The sequence below is a fragment of the Heliconius melpomene genome, chromosome 5 (assembly GCF_056956725.1).
Source record: "Heliconius melpomene rosina isolate 202511_hmr_F chromosome 5, ASM5695672v1, whole genome shotgun sequence".
In the NCBI taxonomy this organism is placed as follows: Eukaryota; Metazoa; Arthropoda; class Insecta; order Lepidoptera; family Nymphalidae; genus Heliconius; species Heliconius melpomene.
Window position 1 is genome coordinate 1,069,805 of NC_140393.1, and position 22,060 is coordinate 1,091,864.

Consider the following 22,060-nt stretch of genomic DNA (forward strand, 5'->3'; position numbering starts at 1 on the left):
GAAAATGATAATAATTCATTACCTCGAATGGGAACCGAACCTACAACCGTCGCATTTACAGTCAAGTTTTCTGCCGCTGCGCCATGACGATTTCAATATACGTTTTTACATACTATTATTTGTATTTATCTTTCATTATATCAAAAAAAACATAACTTAATCAGTTAATGTATAATAATTTTAATTACAATTATCATTTAATGTTACTTCATAATAAAAGTTTACAAAGTTTCAAAATCAACGGCTAAAATTAAATTTTGTGTGGAAAATTTCATCACTGAGAGGCTTTCTAATTGTTCCTTAGCACGTCGTCTATGAAATAAAATTCCGGGAACACTTTTTTAATTATACAAAAGAATTCTGAGGTCCCGGTGCTATAAAAGGTGAGGAAATAAAGGGATGATTTAAAAGTTAAATTAGTGGTTCGTTAAAAAATCTATCTGTATGATAATAGGGGTTGGAAGATTAAAAAAAAAGTTGAAAAATGGGGGTGTGTGACCTATTTTTAACATTTTTATTGTGACTGATAGGAAATAAAAATATTTTTACACTTATTAGATACTGTGCAAGAAGCACGGGTTCCAATCCTGGGATATTAAATTATTAAAAGATTCCCCTTGCTTACCCTGCTATGTGCGGGATACAGCGCCAAAAAAGGAAAGATATATACAAGTACATAACTAGATATTTTCAAGCAAAATAAATACATTTTTACGTAAATACCTCATACAACATTGTACTGAGTAACATTAATAACTTCCCGTTTTTACGATCGCACATTGCTGCAATAACTTCTATATAGCATTAAATAAATTGAATTAGTGATAAATTCGTAGTAGTAGTTTTATGTAGAGACGAAGGAAAATTACTTTTAATATTGTTTGGTTAAGCGTAAAAAGCGTAGTACACTCTGTCCTGCGGGTTTCACCTAGATCTGAGATAGACAGTGTTTGTGATAGAGTAGCGAAATTCAACGCCGCACCTTGTTTTTCTGGGGGAAAGAATACAAAATATTTAGCTGGAACGATGTATTATTAAGATTATAGTAGATTCGATATTGTTAATTTGACGCGGTCCTGGCGCAGGGGTGAAAGCGTGCGACTATAAACGCGATAGGTTGCGGGTTCGATTTCCACTAAAGGAAATGAAGTATTTAATTATTAAAATTATTTTTTAAGTATTTAAAGGGGCGTTGATTTCTCCAACTCTACACACAATGCCTGCAGGATTCGACGAGGAAAAAGAGGAACGTAAGTATCTTGAGTGGTACGAGGTATCTAGGTTATAACAATGTGCGTGATACAGCGTGATAGAAAAAAAAAACTTTGATAAAATTAAAATTGTTGGTTTACAAAAGTAAGACTTATTTAATGAAAAAAATATTTATATTAAGCTAGTATTTACCAAAAAAAATACATATACAAAGTAAATATATGTAAAAACGAAAATTTATATTTTTATCATTATTATGAGATCAAAGCCTCAAAACAAAAAAGTTACCGTGTTAGCGAGACGGCGTTATTTTATAAAGGGGTTTTTATGTTTCATTATGTCATCATGTCTATATTAATATTGTAAAATTGAAGAGTTTGTTTGCTTGAGGGTTCTCATCTCAGGAACTTCTGGTTTGAGCTTAGAAATTGGTGTACATTGGATATTCTGTATGTATTCAATAGTAGATAGGAAGACATCACGCATATACTTCCGTGAGTGTAGTGAGTTCTGCGACTCAACACGCAATGCCTCAAGAAATCGGTGGAAAAGTGGGAAGAAGGGGAACTTTAGGTTCCCTCTGCCTCTACATGCATTTATCGTTTTGATGTAATTCATTATATACGGGTTAGAGTTAATTCGATCACTTAGAGTGTACTTTGTATGGAAGGGGAGCTGTAGGTTAAAGTTAGTTAATAAAACCTGTAAACAGCCTATTAAGAAAATACTCGAGAATGACAAAAATGTTTTTAGAAAGTTATGAGTATACCTAATTATTTTATATTATTAACCTACTATTTCGAAATTTTTTTATTTTTTTCTGGTATATGAAATAATATCAAAGTCTATTTTGTATTTTTTTTTCACTTTACAATTGTAAATAAATTTACGTATAATATGGATGGATTTAAAAAGTTTAAATTATAATTAAAAAGGAAATTATTATTTGACATCAATTTTTATGTCCATTTTTACAATTACAAAAAATTTGTTGTGTAAAAAAAACTACTGCAGTATCTTACTGCAATCTATGAATTGAAATATTATATAATCTATTTACTAGAATAATTTCCCACATAAGAACAGGGGGGGATGATAATAGTCATCTAAATACACTGTCACAGGGGTCAAATGAAGAAAATAGAAATAAATCACTACGATCTCTCTAAACATAACAAAAAAGAAAAAAAGATAAAAAAGATATATACACCTGAACCCGTAAAAAAAAGGTCTTGACACTTAAACAGTTATAAACCAAAATGTTCCAATTTCACAACTCTACGCAATTCTAGAAATACGGTCGTCTCGCTTAATCCAATGACAAAAGGCGTGAGAAGGACAGAGATAGTACCAATAGGTTTCGTGAGAGGATAATAAAGGAACAAATATCAGCAATGAGCGCATCCTGCGGCCCATGAGTGTTTCAATCTAGCATCTTATGATCTGTGTGGTCCAAGTTCAAGGGTAAAATGGCAGCTATCATATCAATGATGAAATTAAATATATTTTTTACCAGCCCCAGTTCCCCTAACCTTCCCCTTAAGTAATAGTTTGCATTGCATTAAATTGCATTTTTCCCATTAATTATAAAAATATATTAGAAACTATCTTCTCGAGGAAATTAAATATTAGTAATCGTTACCAAAGCACGGCGATAAATTCTTCCACTCAACACGCAATACCTCCAGAATTCTGCGGAAAGTCAGGGACAGAAGTGTCTTAATGGCAACAGAGTGACTTAACACTAGGTTCCCAGGTTCCCTCGTCCTACGCTTCTAATTCCCGCATATAGAGCGTGAAGCTAAAAAAACTACTAAGTTATACTTTAAGTAAGATTTCGTATTTTATATTAACTGGTGCTTGATAATTGTTAACTAATATTTTTTTCTATTACTTAAGAAAAAAGGCATAGTTATGTTTCTGTATATAATTCTTAGATAATAATAGCATCAGAAAAGCATTGTCTTGAAAAAGAACTATAATAAAAAATATAAATTTTGTACCACCCTCATAAAGGACATCGCGAGAGCGGGCAAAGAGTAATGACTTCTCCGCGTGTTTCGTCCACGTCCACAAGATTTTGTGATATACATGTGACTGTAACGCAACGGTTCTGGGTTCGATTCCTACTTGTGAAAGTGGAATATTTATTTACGTTTATATTTTCCATTGCTTCGCTCTGGTGTCGAGGCAAAGCGCGGCGTTGAGTTCTGCCATTCAACACGCAATGCCTCCAGAATTCGGTAGAAAGTGAGGAACGGAGTATTTTAACACTAGGTTCTGCCCACCCTGCTGTGTGCGGGATTTATAATTTCTCTCTTTTGAAGGTAAGTTTACAGTACATTGCCTAAATTGCCATAAAAATATAATATTTTGAACCTATTACCATTTGCTTGTGTTATTTAAAGCTTTTTTAAATATGCCTTTATTAGATATTTTTAGATCTCGAGTCTTCGCTAAACGAATATACAATTTTCCTTTGAAACATGATTTTATTGAATAAAACGTCGTATACAAAAATAATATAGAATGATAGCATCTTAATAGATCGTAGCGTTCGTATAACGAAATCAACTGTTTGGGATGAAAGGTTGAGAAAAATAACTCACAATCTACCTATATAAGATTAGCTAAATAAATATGAAAATTCAGTTCATTTAGGTTTTTTTAACTGTATGTACTGACTTTCGTGAAGTAGAGGGGAAGGGCGTGATTGTAAAGTAATTGTTTTTTTAAGCTTCATACTGTATCCCGCACTTAGGTAGACAGAGAGAGCTTGGAAACTTATTGTTAAGATGACACTTTCTGTCGAATTCTGAAGTCATTACGTGTTGAGTAATGGAACTCAACACCGCGTTTTGTCTCGTTATCAGAGCCTAGAAATAAAAATATTAAATATTTCACATCCGCGAGTGAGGACCGAACCCACTACCTGCCGCGTTGCACGCTTGTTCCTGACCTCCTTGGGAAATATACTTCTTTAAATTACTATTTTTTTAATAACCAAGACAAAAACAAGATTTATTGAAATTAATTTTAAGCTTTCAAGTAATATAAACTCTATATGTAAATCATTCACACAATTGGTGGGTCCACTCTAAGACCTGTCAAATTGAGGTTGACATTGGATGAAAGTAAAACCCAACCGTCTTTAATACAATCTAAATTGAGTGACAATAACATTGCCGTATTTGTTTGACAAAGGTAAGCTTATATGAGATGTAATACTGTAATGTATATCGTCTCTATAATAGTGATAATTTTCTGTTCTACAGTTTCAATAGTAGTTGTAATTAACATGTATTAATTGTTCTTTGGATATTCGTATTTCATATTACAAAGGGTGTTTGACAAGCGTTGATTATGATTATGGGTTCGTTTCTAGTTGAAAAAAATATTATATTTTTAATAAGTGTTTGATGGTAGAGCAAAGAGAGATGTTAGGTACATCTGGGTTTATATACCAGAAGTTTTTATTTATATTTTTCTATGATTTATATTTTTTTACAGTTTCGCGTTGTATCCCTCATAAAATAGTAAGGTAGGAACAGAATGTCTAAGACATTGATTGACATTACCTTCAGCCCAATTTTTGGGATATTTTGCGTTAGGTGGCGGAACCCAAGTCAGTACAATGTGCATGGAACGGTTATGAATTTAACTCCTATTTATTCATATTTTGCTTTGCTAACAAGACAAAACATGGCGTTAAGCTCCGCCATCAAATATGCAAAGTCCCATAAATTAAGCGGAAAGTTCGTAAAATAATGACCTAACACTACTTCCTGCTGTATACCTTTATGAGAGATACAACGTGATATTAAAAAAACAATATAGAAAATAAAAACTTAATTAATAAAACAAAAACATAACATTCATCTCACAAAGTGATATAAAAACTGTGTCAAATGGAATTATCATGTAAATGGGCGGGCGGCGAGGATTCTGAGGGATCGTGGGCTTAAGGGATGTACGTTCAGCCTTCAGATTTGTAATTTTGACTTACCAAGTATTTATAACCTTCACATGGTACAGTAATCATTGAGTACGGAAAGTATGGGTTCAAATTTCATAGTACGTTGAAATTGTTAATAATGTCAGATAATAATGATTCTAAGTTAGTCTATTTATTATTTGAAACATTAATAATCAAAGAATTAATTAAAAATAGATATTAAAAGTAATGAAATTTGCGGTTTTGTATAATTTCTTCACATTGTACGAGTATTATGATAATGTAAATTCTAAGTGGAATGATTATTATTTATAAAAAAATTTATAGAAAAGTATATTTATTTTTCAATAAAATTTATTGTAGAAATAAAATTGCAAATTGTATTAAGTCAACAAAATCGTGGTTTGCATAGTAATATTTACAGTAAACAAAGCTTAATTGTTTTTTTACCAAAGCATTTCAAAATATTGTATTTTGATTTCAATGAAATGGCGTATTAATCGACGTATTACGTTACGTACATAACTGTAACGTTTACTTAAGAGAGATGGCTGTAAGATCAATTTAAATTATTAACAATAATTTGTTTTAAAATTTAATTTTATGATATTAGATAAAATCCTGGCACGGTGTAATCTATCCATACTAATGTTATAAAAGTGAAAAATTTGTATGGTTAAACGCTCTAATCTCGGGAACTGGTAGTTCAAATTCAAGAATACTTTTTACCACGCTTTTGTTAGTCCGAGGTGTAACAATAAAAATATAATAATTGAATTATAAGCTTAAATATTTAATATTTCCATTTAAACACAAAGGCGAAGCTGGTTACCATTTCAATGGGATGGAGATATATATATATATATATATATATATATATATATATATATATATATATATATATATATACAGGGTGGAAGAGGCTGCGCTTCTTTAATTGAAACTGCATATAGGGTAAAATATTTCAAACCCGGAGCTAAAGAAATTAATCAAGATGCCTCAACAATTTGGACGTAGGATTTTTTTTTCATTTCACGATTTTTCTCCATACCTGTATTTCGTATCACGCACACATACACATACTACTACAAAAATACTACTAAGCGTTGCCAAACTTCTACTTTTCATTCGTCAAAACATAACCGAACGAGAAAGAACGATATCTCGCGTTCTTTTTCACGCAATTACCTATTTATTATAAATCTAAATAACGTTCAAAGCTCTTACTAAAATTGTTTAATAAAATCCTACTTTAAGTCAATTTATTATATCACCTTTATTATGAAATTATTTAGAAATACTGCATGGTTATTGAACCACCCACAAAATTATATTCAAAATTTTTAACACACAAAATGATATTGAACTACGATAGATAGGTACTTACATTTAACATTAGTGTTACATCGTCGTTGTCGCATTCTCCTTTTACTACCACTAATATTTACATCATAAGTAATATTAAAAACTCAACATTTGTTTGAAATGTCTTAAAAGAATGTATGTTTTGATAGCACACTCAAATACTGACACACAATAGTTTCACATTTGAGAAAAATACTCAGTAATCACATCATCACGATCACGAAACATTCATCACGATTTTAGGAATCCGATTAATGATAAAATTAATATTAAACAACATCCAAATAATTTAAAACACTTAATAATTATTCAACGTCTAAAGTCGAACAAAATAATGTAAATACAACAGAAGTTAGCCGTTCCGCGGCTATATATGTATATATGTTCAATTTATGTAAATACTGCATAATGCATAATTTGCTAATATGCTATTATAATACTTGTCCAGAGCAAACATACTAACCCTAGGGAAACAACGTTTCACTTCATTTAGAAACAGTGCATGTTGAATAACATAATCCAATGCTCTATTTTCTGACCAGACTGACGTTTACTATATTTTTAACCGATTTCAAAAAAGAAGGTAATCAGTTTGATTTGTATGTATGTTATGTTGTTGGAATCGGGTAATATTTCTGTATGAAATGATGAAAATATAGAGATTTATATAGAGTTTAGTTATATGAGAATTTAAATCAATTCTACACTCACAGATATCTATGCATTTCTGGACGTATGTATCTAATATACATAGGTAGTAAAAAAAATTAGTAATAAGGAAAAAAATATCATAAAAATCAAGAAATTAAAATATTTAATATTTTTTTAAGTCACCTCGAATGGAAACGGTACATCACAAAAAATAGCTAAAACACTCAAGAGATTGTGATAATTCAGTACATTCTGTTTGGCGAACTCTATTTGTTTTCAATCAGCATTGTTTTATCACCGGTCGGGGAGCAAATAAATTTTTTGCTACCCTCATTCCGTGGTTTTCTGCTAAAACGTGTAATTGATTGAAATTCGCTGCGTATATTGTTTTTTACTATATTGCAAAACGATGGAACTCTGACCATACTGTACAACCAGTAGAGGGAGTCACAGTTCTTTAGATCCTTGTTACTGAAGATGTTACTTAGATTTCCTAACGATTTTTTAAAGTATTTTTTAGCTTAACGCTTTGTGCCTAATGGGTGACCATATAGTAGGGGCTTCAAACGCTACTACTTTTCTTTCACCTCATCCACTTTCACCAACTTCGTACACATTCTTCCTTCTTCATCACGCTCATACGTGACCTTCCTCCAATATCATAGATACCGTATTCTCGAGAGTCAACCGGGTCCATTCCTTAAAAAACTAATTAGCGTAATTAGCATAAATCATATTTTCAAATATATACATTTCGGATAAAAAAAAATTATCACCATCGCAGTTAATTAATATATTTCTAACAATAGAAAAATGTATTAATCAATATTACAATGTACGGCTAAAATTTTAATTTCAACCTTGTAGAAGTCGTCTTGACATAAATGGACAACACTATTAAATTCTAATTTTGATCGTCATTTTCTTTTTTTTCCATATATAGTTATACAACATTTTAATAATACCATATTTGGTAACAAACATTCATTTACTTAAATATTTGATCAATTATGCAAATATGTTAGTTTCCTAAAATTATAATTTGAATTAACAAATAACAAATATGTGACTGTAAACGCAGCTGGTTGTGGGTTCGATCATATATTAAATATTTATTCATATTTTCTTCACTCTGGCGTAGAGGCAAAGCGCGGCGTTGAGTTTCGCCACTCCTTTTCCCATTTCCGGAAGAATTCTTGAGGCGGAAAATGGGGAACAGAGGGTCTTAACACAAGGTTGCCTACTCTGCTGTGTGCGGGATACAGCGTGAAGTGACTAATATTTTGAAGTATCTATATTCTTGACATCAGAAACGGGCCTAAGCTAATAATTTATTCATAGATCTGTTCCATCGTTCTCATAAGCATTCCGTCCTAGCTCTAATAGTGTCAGGGCCAAGAATCGCTAAATATAGTGCCATTGTACTGACATTAATATAATATATTTATTTTGTAATTTTTCACGCATGTGCTGTTTTAGATGATGCTTCACTCGCGTAGTTAAGTAAAAAGTCATAGGTCTTAGGTATAATAATATAGGTTTCATTTATTTAATGTATTTTCTAAAATTTATTAGTTTCTCTTTTGTATTTTTTTATTTATCCTTACTATTATTTATAGATAATTTATACTTTTATTAAATTAGCGAATTATTTTTACATTTTTAAATATAAATTATTATAAAAAAAAAAAAAAAAAAGATACATTTAAAAATATAAAAAAACCACTCTTCCGAGGGCGGGACAAGGGTCCAAGCCATCGGTGGCTAGGGCTCCAGAGAGAGGAACCTCCGCACAATACGTGCCGTCTCAAGTAATACTGCCTTCTGTATCCGGTTCTTGATCCAACAGCTAAGCGATAGCCTCTTAAGGTGTTGATCGAGGCTTTTCGCTATTAAACCGTTAACTGAAACCACTATCGGCACAATGATAGTCGCATTGACATCCCACATGGCGGTAATCTCATGGGCTAGGTCCAAATATTTAGATTGTTTGTCTTTTTCGGCCTTCACGAGATTTTCATCATGTGGGATAGTAACGTCAACAATCACTGCGCGGCGCGCCACTCGGTCTACTAGTACTATATCAGGTCTATTGGCAACAATATACCTGTCAGTAATAATAGACCGATCCCAGTAGAGCAAAGCACAGCTATTTTCAAGAACTGACATGGGATTGTACCTGTAGTAAGGCACCTCCAATTCTACAAGGCCATATTGAAGAGCAAGTTGCTGGTGTATTATCTTGGCTACTTGATTGTGTCTATGCAAATACTCACCATTAGCAAGATGAGAACAACCAGAGACAATATGTCTGAGGGACTCCCCAGGTCGATGACACGCCCGGCAGATGTCGATAGTGCCATCTTTCATAATATGTCTCTGGTAGTTCCGTGTCTTGATAACTTCGTCCATAATTGCACAGACAAAACCTTCAGTTTCTCCGAAAAGATCCCCGAACTGTAACCAAGATAATGATGAAGCAGTATCCACGTCCTGGCCCACTAGGGCTCTATGGAATCTACCATGCAGCTCCTTGCTCTTCCATACAGCCATGCGATCAGAAGTAGTAAATACTACAGGCCGACGCCAGTTCTCTTTGCCCAAGGAAAGAGGAGTAAGGCCTTTGTCAACTGTTACCACATCCTTGTGCATATCCACGTCAATCTTGAGAAAATATTCTCTAAGACTGCATACCTCGTGGTTATGGAGGTTCTTGACATTCAAAAAGCCACGACCTCCACACTTACGCGGGATATACAGTCTCATTACAGACGAACGCCGATGGTGCATTCGGTATGTCGTCAACAATTTACGTATTTGGCGATCTACGGAGTCTAACTCAGTCTGCGTCCATCTTACAATGCCAAAAGTATAGGCTAAAAGCGGCATAACCCAACCGTTGAAAGCACGCACCTTGTTGCCACCAGATAAAAGGCTGCCAAGCACTTTTTTCAGGCGACTAAAGAAACGCTCCTTCACCAATTGCTTTATGCTCCGCTCATCAATACCCAATGCTTCAGACATTCCAAGATATTTATAAGTCTCACCTTCACCAAGAGTTCTGAAGGAAACAGAATCTGAAATGCAAATATTATCAGATCTTATCACACTCCCCCGCACTACATGCATGCTAGCACATTTATCGACGCCAAATTCCATTCTTATATCACTACTAAAAGTTTGAGTTACCTTTAGTAGCCGCATAAGATCAGAACGTTTTGACGCAAATAATTTCAGATCATCCATGTACAGCAAGTGAGATATGACCTTACCCCCCCGGCGAAGACGAAAGCCTAAACCTGAATCCTCTAACATAGTGCTAAGAGGATTCAGAGCTAGGCAAAACCATAAAGGACTCAGACTGTCACCCTGAAATATACCCCTCTTTATCCTTATCGGTTCAGACGTTGCAGGAATATCACACTCCCCTAGATGACGAAGGACAGTGACCCATTGTCCCATACAAGCCTCCAAAAATGATCTCAAAGTCATATCAATCTTATATAACTCCAAGACCTTCAAGAGCCAAGTATGTGGCACTGAATCATATGCCTTCTTATAGTCTATCCAAGCAGTAGTGAGATTTTTCCTGTTCCGTCTTACCTGTTGGCTTATAGTTGTGTCAATGAGAAGAAGTTCCCACCAGCCTTACATCCATTCTGAGTCGGTGCCAAAATTTTGTTACGAACAATATGTCCTGTGATTTTTTTATTCAGAATAGATGTAAGGAGCTTATAGATCGTAGGTAAGCATGTTATTGGGCGATAGTTTTTAGGCTCCGTGGTACATCCGGATTTGTATGACAGGAATGTTACACCTGTTGTCAAAAATGTTGGTAACGTACCAGAATCAAGGGCATCCTGGAATTGTGTTGCGAAAACGGAATGTGAACTGCGAAACCACTTCAGCCAGAACTATTATTTATTATTATTTTGTTTGGTGTACAATGAAGAATTTTTATTTATTTAACATTTCTATATGTTTATGAGGAATGTTTATTATAATAAAAATCTTTTTCCATCCCATTATATGCAAATGCATAAGACATTACGCGTAACATACAATAGAAAAAAAAATGAAATACCTAAAATAAAACTTATTTAAACGATACTTTCTTGCTTTTATAGTGTTTAAGGATTTCTTAATGCTTTTTAGTAGTAACATTTAAATGTTTACCATAAAATTGCTACCAAAGTGATTTTGGTTTTATGACCAATTTTATTTTAATGATCCACTTTATGCAAGACTTTGTACATATAAAATCAAATCAAATTAAAAAAAAATGAATAGGATAGAAAAATGGCGAACGGAGTGTTTTAACACTAGGTTCCATCTACCTACCCTGCTGTGTACGGGATATAGCTTGAAAAATATAATTGTTTTTTTATACACGTACAAATATATTTTAGAAGTTTTTTCTTGTTAGCCATACATTCTCATAAATAAGTTGTAACAAGCATATAAGGATTTTGACGTAGCGGTGTGAGAACGTATGGCTTAGTTGGTCAGAGCCCTTGGACGGTTTCCAAGTGGCGCGGGTTCAAATCCCGCTACGTTCAAATTTATATATATATTTTTTAAAATAGAATATTATTTAGAATTATTTGCATTTTTCGCCTTGGTAACAAAAGCGCGGCGTTGAGTTCCGCTAAAATTAAACAAATATTAAAATGTTATAAAATACATCATGTTGCATTTTTTTTTATAATAAAAAAAATATTTAAAAAAATTCATCCGCTGTGCCAGACACTATTGACCTGTAGTATTTAGCGTCGTAGTACGTGCCAAGTTCCGGCACTTGAGCGGTCACGTTCTCGTTCATTGTTCTTTGTATTAATATTTATGGTAACAAAGGCGTGCTCAATGCTCAATGCTCAATACTCAATGTTATCAAGGATATATTGAGTCTTCTTATCTGCCAGCTCTCGTCGATTGACCTATATGGCACAGTTACAATGTGTTTGGAAAGATAGTTCAAATATTAAATATTGGAAGAATTGATTTTCTCTTTTTAGCATCACTCTTTATCCCGCACAGTGCAGGTAGAAAGAACTCTCATTCTCCATTTTTCGCCAATATTTCGAGACATTCTTTTGTTGAGAAATAATTAATTTTACTTAGCAAATCCACAACTGTCGCGCTTACAGGTTTTTAAATCAAATTAACCAGTAAAAGAAGCACTATATAACTTGTATAAACTTAATCACTTTAGGCATAGGCGTTTAGACAGTCTGAGCCCGAGCGGACGAGGCTTTTACGAAGTTAATAAGGCTTCGGGATTAAGCTGACTGATTGATCCCTCATCAAGTTGCGACGTGCCCTTTAAGCGAAAGTAACTTAGGTGTAGTATACTGTAGATAGTACATACAAATATATGTATGAGATGATAGTTTAATCGTTTCTATATCCTATCCTACTAATATTATAAAGTTAACGAGAATGTTTGTTTCACTTTCACGCAATAACTACTGAACGTATTTAAATGAAACTATATAGTAATGTAAGTTATTCATCAGAAAAGCACATAGGCTACAATTTATGTATGTATATAGATTTTGTGAAATTTAGCTATAATGTAATATTAATTTTAAGCGGACTAAACCGCGTTTAAGCTTTTGTGTTTTTTTCTTTAGTTTTGCACTATATCGCGCCTACAGCAGAGGTAGAGGGAACCTAGTGGTAAGACATCCCTTTCCTTACTTTTCGCTCAATTTTTAAGACATTACATATCGAGAGGCGAACTTTACCCTGCAATTTGTCTTTTTACTAGAGCGAGAAAATGACAAAAATTTATTCCCCGATTTCATTCTCTGAGTGGGAATCGAATTTATAACCGTTGTGTTTTTTCTAACCAACTAAAAATATGCAAATAGTCTAAACACTAATTATTTATGATAACATAATCGCGTATAACAATATTCATTAGCCCGCTTGTTCCCCGCAGGCTGTGTAACAGGTACCTACACGCCTATTCACAGCCAAATTGAAATTGATCCATGTACAGTACGGCTGACGAGTTATGGTCGTCATGAAAGTCTTCTGACTCGGAAGAAAGAAAAGAAGGAAATAATGAAAAGTAAGAAAAATTCTAAAATCTACAGCTAACTTTAGGGCAGCCACAACTCGTCAACCGTACTGTACTTACATTAATCTTAATAAAACACAAAGATATCGCACGAGAGCAATAATTTGTCAAAAAAAAATTTGGATACCCATTTTTCATTCTAGCATACAAATAGGTAGGTGAAAACTAGTAAAGTCGTATACTTTGGTACAAGTTCAAAATATATTATTAACTTATATTAGGGGGTTTGCTTCTTTGCTTCGCTCGACAAACTTGGCTCGCTTCGCTCGTTATAATAATAATAGTAACGTAAGTATTTGAAAAGAATCATATATTCTTTTTTGTATTACAATAATATTTTTTTGTACACGATAGTCGGGTTTACATACATTTTTTTTTATCAACATAATAATTATATAAAGTGCTTAGAAAAAAAGTAATAGAAAAAAAGATATTTCTTACACCATACTAAGTTTTTAATAAATTAATGCACTTCATACTTATTTGTACTGTAAAATACATTAACATATAAAAAAGTGCATTCTGCAGTCTGATATTTATCACATGTGCAACCAATTACCAACAAGATTGCGACGTAGCTCTATCAGAACATATGGCTTATAAATATAAACGACAAGCGCACGAACGGTTTACAAGAGGTGCGAGTTCGAGTCCCATTGAGTTAAAATTTTTATACGGTTTTGACTTATCATTTTAAAATCTAGTTTATAGTGTTAATTGAGGTCGTCGTAGCGCAAGGGCGCAACGCGCAATTCATTAATATTTTAATTTCTTCACTTTGAACAAAAGCACAGCATTGAGCTCTAAAACTCGACACCCAATTTGCAAAAATTTGGCGGAATATGAGGAACGGAGTGTTTTGACACTAGGTCCCCTCTGCTTACCCTGCTATACAAGGGATACAGCGTGAACCTAAAAAAATAGAAAAAAAGTACTTCTTAAATATTTTTTTAAGCTTGAGCCACACGACTATTATTGTCAACGGAAAACGTATTCATTTTAATTTGTTCCGCGGGGGATTTGCGTCCTTACGAGTACTTAGACTTGATTTATTATGAAACTGAACGTGAAGACAGAAATATGTCAAGAATGGGAAGAAAGGGAATTCATTTGAATTATAGATGGTTGCTCCTTAAATACTTACAAGATTACAGTACGTCTGCGCCTATAATGGTACGCAGATATATATTTCTAGCATTTAACTGGGGCAAAAAAAAGAAAAGAAAATGTAATATAATTAATAAATACTTTCCATACAATCATCCAATGATCATCCAATACAAAAAGTATTTTTCAATTTCATTGCATGTAAAGTGGCGGAACTCAACACCGTGATTTACCTTATAACCAGAACAAGAAAAAGAAAATAATAAATATTTATATTTTCCACCGACTGGGAACTCACAGCCGTCACGTTCACAAAATAATATTAGTTTTAGTAGATAGTAAAAACAGTAATTTCCAAGGAACATTTGCTCTAGGTCTAGTGTCTAGAGTCTAGGTTATGCTAAGTGATTCCCTTTGTAATTCCCTCGTAATACTCTGATTACATACATAACTAACCGCATCTGCAATTTGGCCCTTCAGCTGAGTGTTAGTACAATTAAATGGTGATATATTATCTATCTTATATTAAATATATGTGTAATTATTCATTAATGTTTGTTAGTTTTGGTAACCAGGCAATGCTCGGCGTTTAGTTCCGCCACTCAACCCCCGGAACGACTTACAGTCCGTATGGAAAAGAGCACAATACGATTGACAGTCGGTCAATTTCTTTTTTTAAATGTCAAATAGCAATCGACGATCGACGTTTGTGGGTTCGATTGCCACCTGGGGAATGAAATATTTGTGCTCCTGCGACACGACGGGCCTCTATAATTAAGTATTTTTATTATGCTAGTTTGAATTTAATTAAGTATATTTCTTACCTTGTTTACGAGGTATTCTAATTCCGGCTTCCTGCAACAAAAAAAAATAAAATTACAAAACGCAAAAAACAGTCCTGCTGTGGGTTCGTAAAGATCCAATCGGGGGAATGAGTTATTGTTCTTTATTAATATTTTCATTTCTTCGCTATGGTACCAATACAAAAGTGCGGTGTTGAGTTCCGCTCATCAACACGCAATAAAATTAGGCAGAAAGTGGGGAGCGGAGTGTCTTAACACTAGATTTCCTCTGCTTATGCAGATATTGTTATATGCGGGGCTCAACGTGAAGTCATTGTTAAACCAAAGGAGTAATATTAGATGAAAACTAATCTAACTTTATTTAAAAACAAAAAAGAAATCTTATATTCTATAGTCTTTATAACTAACTAATTTGAAATTGTAAAATCATTTCATCATCATCATCATCACAAAAAATATTTTTATTGAAAAAAAAAAAGTTTTATTTCCAGTAACGTAGTTAAGATGGCAGACCGCAAGCAAAAGTTTCGGGTTCTCACTTATATTCGAAATATAGACATTCTTTCTCACCGAATTAAATAACACCCGTTTTCGGTTTCGACTTTCGCTACTCAGCACGCAATGCCAATTTAGAAAAATATATCTGTATTTTTCTATGTTATTATATTTTTTTTGGTGTTTTTAAGTATTTAGCATATAATAAGGGATGCCCAAACGAATCTGGATATGAAAAAAACATAAATGACTCAATCTAAAATTATTTAAGTCATGCAATTTGCAAAGTGAGACAACCCTATTCAATTAAATTGAAGACTACTTTTTTTTTTCAGTTTACTTGTAGCAGGTGTACTCTATTTATGTTGAAATTAAATTATAATTTGCATTTGTAACATAATTTATTATTTTATGCAATTAAAGAGTAACTATATTTAAATAAAAATGGATATTTAAAAAAAATCTAATGAGGTCGCTGAGTCGTGGCATATAGCGGCTGACTGTAAGCAATGTGAGTTCGATTCCCAATCAGGGGAAATGGATTTATTTTCATTTCCTCTCCCTGGTAAGAACACAAGCGCAGCATTGAACTCTGTACCCGGGAACGGATTGGCTAAGCTTCTTGTGCCTATCTACACAATATACGGGATACAACATGGAGTTAAAAAAATAAATATGAAATATCGAACCTATAACTAACACTTACGATTAACATCTATTCTGTATATTATGTTAATAATTACCCACAAAACAAACGCAGGAAATAGAATACGAATAAATGCGGAAACGTTCATTTAATTATTATCTGCTATTTAATTATACGAATTAATTGTTAAATTACACCATAGTGGTGCAGTGGAAACATATTAAAACAATGTACTGAGGCAGTCTATTCATATACAATACTATGCTTAACTACTAAAACGTATCAAAATTCATCTTCCTTATTTGAAACAGCGAATAGAGTGATCATATTGATGAGTCACTCTGCTCTTCCCAGGGAAGAAAAAAGGAGAATGACTCAAAAATATTTGAAGCATCCTAATGTATTTTGAATTTACTACCATAGCAAGCTATCAGGCTTATTCCAAATATGTCATAACGAAAAGAAAACAACAGAACATCTAATGTATGGAGAAGGAACTCCCTAGGATACCATAGATTCACAGTGTGTGAGGGTGTCCTAGCAGGGTGATGAGTTCAGAGTAGTCCCTGGGACTTTATTATGACGCCTGAAATGTAGGCTTATAGGGTCACTTTAAGATGCGTATTAACACACGCCTCTACTATCCAAGTCTATATTTTACCAAAGCTTTTTAGAAATCTTCCCAAAGAGTAGTGTATAATATTAATTGGTCCCAATTGTTAATTCTAATAATTTATTAGGCTAGTTTATTTATTTTTTTCTATAAAAATACAAAAAACCTGACGTTTTTAGTATTTTTATTATTTTTGTGTGAAATAACTTAAAAATAATGTCAAAAATATTTATTGTATACTTCAAAATCGCTTAAAATTCTACCAAGATTACAAATGATATTAAGCAATAATAATAAAAGTCATGGCACCGCTCCGTCTAACTTTAAAAGCATCCATTGTCGTGATGCTGCTGATGGCCGTGACCGACCAGGTGAAGGCGAGATAAAGGTCAGCTATCAAAATTCAATTATCTCATAGTAATATTACTTGTAATCTTTTCTTTTGTACCCAATAGTACAGTGGTAGAATTGTTTTACGTTATTTTTACGGCGGATACCAAGTTTAAATCAAATTTATATTTAAGTTAAATTTCCGAGTCTGCTTAATATTAATTTTGGTGAATGTTTTGATAACATAGTTCATATATATATATTTTTTCAAATCTTACTGGTACTAGGAAGAGAGTAAGAAGAAGAGAGAAGAAACTCGGGACGGGAACAAGGAAGGATATAGCGCCTAGTGGTGGTCAGTTCCCTATTTATATTACGCATATTATACAAAAAGAATTGCCTTTCCAAATAATTTTAAGGGCCTGAAATAACTCTAACAGTCAGTTTCTTTCTCGATAAATGAATTCGAATTAGCACTTCCTAAGATTAGCGCATTCAAGCAAACATACTCTTCAGTTTCTAAGCTCAGTGTAACATATAATTTTTTGAAACATTATTTCTTTATCATTTTTCTTTTTTATATTATATAACATTATTTCGTACTATATAACGATAAGCATTATAATAGTTAACTTCTTAGTAAGATGCCCGCGCTCCTCACAATGCAATGGTATTTAGGTTAATGAGAAGGTGCAGGTGATACGATCGCCCCTTACATATTCTTACTTCTTTTCATCTATATAAGTGTTCCGTATTTCGTGAACAAAATAGATGCCTGATGAATTCGACGGAAAATGGGGAACGGAAGTGTCTTAATGGGAACAGAGTGTCTTAACACTAGACCTCTGGAGTCCCTCTGCCTAATCTGGTATATTCGGGATACAGCGTAAAGTGAAAAGAAAAATAGAGATATTAAAAAATAGCATTAAATCAGCTTCACGCTGTATCCCGCATACTGCAGGGTAGGCAGAGGGAACTTAGTGTTCAAACACTCCGTTCCCCACTTTCGGATTTGCCAAATTTTGGAGGCATTATGTGTAGAGTGGCGGAACTAAACGCCACGCTTTGCTTCGACACCAGAGCGAAAAATTGAAAATATAAATTTAAATAAATATTTCATTATCATCAAACCCACAAGCAATCGATTTTAGAGCCACATTTTGTGCCCCTGCGCCACGAGTGGCCTTTCTTTTTTTCCAAAAACTCTTTACCCACCGCAAGCCGAAAGAACCAAAATCACTTTGTACTTTGAAATTTTCTTCTAAACTGCATTAAGAAAGTAAGTGGATTTTCATGCGAGGAACTAGTTTCAAAAGCGCGGTCGCTCGTTCGTTCGGCCTTGCTTGCTCTTGTGTTGCTCTTTTACTATATAATAATTTAAACTAGAACATATTGAACCGAAAACTTATATTGGCTTGTGATTTGAAATTTTTGAGAAACGAAAGTATTTCCGTTTTAAAACCATTGTAAGGTCTTTTGAGCTGTAATATAATATTTTTATAGTTTAAGCGGGTGAATTGAGATTTTTTATATAAAAAGAATAAACCATCGTAATGTAGCGGTGTTAACGTGACGTTTGTGAGTTCGGTTACCATGTGCTATTATAATGTAATATAATATTTTTATAGTTTAAGCGGGTGAATTGAGATTTTTTATATAAAAAGAATAAACCATCGTAATGTAGCGGTGTTAACGTGACGTTTGTGAGTTCGGTTACCATGTGCTATTTCGGAAGAATCAATTACTTAAATTTCTTCGCTTAGCACTTGGTTCCCTCTGTCTATCTCTGCAATTTGCAAGATACAGAATGAAACTTAAAAAGCAGTCTGTAGCTCATAAGCCCAAACCGTCTTTTATGTCATCCAAATCGACGGCCGCAAGCCTAGGTTCGAATCTTGCAAGGGACGCACTTACCGCCAACAACAATCTCTCAAGCAGTCTTTTGAAGCAATAAAATCGGGGAAGTACAAAAAATATAACGAAAAAACCAAGATGAGCTTGTATCCACGAACTACTACCTACTGAAAACATCTCACCTACACGTCTTAGCCTCGAAAATATAACATAAAAAAGATAAAAAATGCAAAAAAATATAGTATCTCTTAACATAGTTTGTACTAAATTGTCCTTGTAAAGATACCCTTTCCATAGCAACCTCATCTTACTTCCTGAAGGGACGAAGTCAACCCTAATGATCAATAGATATATACAAGCCTCCGTAACATTTTATTCTGTAATATATTCGAAGATCAAATATGCAGGATATTCGAGAAAGGTATGAGACTCATTAAGCAGGATACTAAATTTATGGAAAAGCAAGAAGTTTCTTTAATTTTTTTAATCAATTAAAAAAATATATAAGTAATGACACATTTACTTTCGTTTACAAATATACTAGTCAGCAAAAATGCGGTAGTAATCTATACTCAATACTAATATTACAAAGCTGAAGAATTTGTTTGGTTGAACACATTTATCTCAGTAACTATTTTGAAATCAGCTTCAAGCTGTATCCTTAACATAGAAGGATAGGCAGAGGGAGCCTAGTGTTGAGACATTCCCCTTCCCACTTTCAGCCAAATTCGGAAGACATTTCATTTCCTCAAGTGGAAATCGATCAAAAAACAATCGTCAAAACCATTATAAAAAGTAACATCTTCTTCTAGTTTTAATCTAGAACAGTATACCGTTACAGGTACCCACGTACCTATGTAGGTAGGTACCTCGCCTCGTAACGTAGACGAAGTGCAAGGAATAATGGCGCACCCACCGTCACTCATTGACCCAAATACCAAGAAAGGGAATTCTCATTTGTTCGAAAATGCTTTGAGTGTTCGCAATCAAATAATGTGTGGACATATATAGAGTTAATAAGTATATATTATTGAGGCCAGTCGGAGAGGCACAAATGTGACTGTAAAACCGACTGGTTGTCGGTTCGATTCCCACTCGAGGAGATGAAATATTTATTTAAATTCATATTTCCTTTTCTGCCATCTAGTGTCGAGGCAAAGCGCAGCGTTGAATTCTGCCAGTCAAGTGGAGAACGGAATGTCTTAACACTAGGTTTCCTCTGCCTACCCTGCTGTGTGCGGGATGCTGCGTGAAGCCGATTCGATTTTTTATTTGAAAAAAAACCTTGTCAATCTGTCAAAAGCAGTTCTTATCATAAATATTTATATGGGAACAGAAGCTTAATGGGTTTCTAGTTGCATATTTTTGTATACTTATTTATTTATCTTAATTGCTAACGTAAAGGAAGTACTCGTAAGTAAGCCTTGGAGATGGAAACAGATTATGTTATGAATACTTTTAAATAGATAATGGATGTTTAAGTAGTCTTCTCTTTAATTTATCATCTGGTGATAATGAAAAATATTTGTTCGAGACAAATGAAAATAATTCATTCACTGAATGGGCCACAATCATTGCGCTAAAGTCGCATGCCCACTACACCAAGACGGCCTTGGCTTTCAAATTGGAACCGGTAGTTCATGAGATCAGCGCATCTAACCAAACAAACACTTCAGATTTATAATAATAAATACAGATTTAGAAATTCAATATATCCCTAATCGTGATTTTAATTTAAAAAAAAACTATTACATAAATATTTTTCAACTTATTTAGTAACCTTTACAAAAGAGCAACAAATATCTTGACTTTGAAAGAAACAAATGATGTAATCACTAATTGCAATAGGTATTACCGAGAACCGTAGTTTTAACTTAAATTTTTTGCCCGCCTAAGTTTTTGTACCTTTTGAGTTAAACCTAAATTAATTTCTGGATTACTCTTTCATTTGTTTCATTATAAATTGCTAGGTGCAATAAAAATAAGTTGAAATAAACGTATACAAAGTTTGATGCCAGTCAGCCAAACGCGACAGGTTGTGAGTTCGATTTCCAGTCAAAAAATGAATTATTTGAAAGAAAGCGTATCATTGAGTTCTGCTACTCTATACACAATTCCTCCAGAAAGTAGAAAGCGGAGTGTCTTAGCAGTAGGCTCCTGCCTAACCTGCCACATGCGGGATACATCGTAAAACTGAAAAAAAAATCAACATTGCTCGATGACACCGTATAGCTCGATTGATCATTAACAAGAGTGCTTTGACGATATCTATAACTAAAATGTGTTTCCTTAATTATGGATACTCTAAAAAATATCAGAATATAAGCAATTACAGTATTTGTCTCCACATTTTATCACTTATATAGAAAAAACCATAGTATTAATATAATATATTTCACATTTTCTGTTCAATCAAAGACTGTCTATCTATCTATAGAATAACCTTAGATTTTTTTTCATAACAGGGTATGCAGAGATAACCTGGGAAACCTAGTGTAAAAATACTACCGTTCTCCACTTTCCGCCGAATTCTTGTGGCATTGCGTGACTAGTTGCGTAACTTAACGCCACACTCACGATTTATTTCATTTTGGCTTCAAGCTCTATGCCGCTTAGTAGAGTAGAGAATGAAGACCCAGTGGCACTCTTTTCCCCGATTTCCAAACTTTATGCAGTGTTTTAACTCATCAAATAGCCAAAAATTGGGATTTGAAGTCAAATCTCTCTTACGGCCATCATGGCGATAATTGGCACAATTAAAATACATAACTTAAACAATTTAAAATTAATATTCGAAAATATATTTAACACATGAATAACAATGCCGAATAATTCTTTAAATTAATAATTTAAATTCTGACGAGATACACGAAATTACTTCTTTAATACAAAATTTTATTCGTCAATAAGCAAAATCTGATTTAGGGCTGCCAATTAATTTAAA

General features: G+C 33.4%; 1 protein-coding gene and 1 non-coding gene across 4 annotated transcripts in view; one reads left to right on the top strand and one right to left on the bottom strand.

The window, feature by feature from the left end:
* The window catches only part of LOC146538793 (Ig-like and fibronectin type-III domain-containing protein 2), a 119,603-nt gene that overhangs the window by 93,068 nt on the left and 4,475 nt on the right, over positions 1-22,060 (bottom strand). For 2 of the 3 annotated variants that reach the window (XM_085186160.1, XM_085186158.1), the window contains exon 2: positions 15,200-15,230. The exons of the other annotated variant lie outside the window; for it this stretch is intronic. The gene's annotated coding sequence lies outside the window, so the exon portion shown is untranslated. The remainder of the gene's footprint in view (positions 1-15,199; positions 15,231-22,060) is intronic. 3 annotated transcript variants of the gene reach the window in all.
* On the top strand, positions 11,670-11,742 carry TRNAT-GGU (transfer RNA threonine (anticodon GGU)). Its single transcript has one exon. It is a non-coding gene; the product is annotated as a tRNA-Thr (tRNA).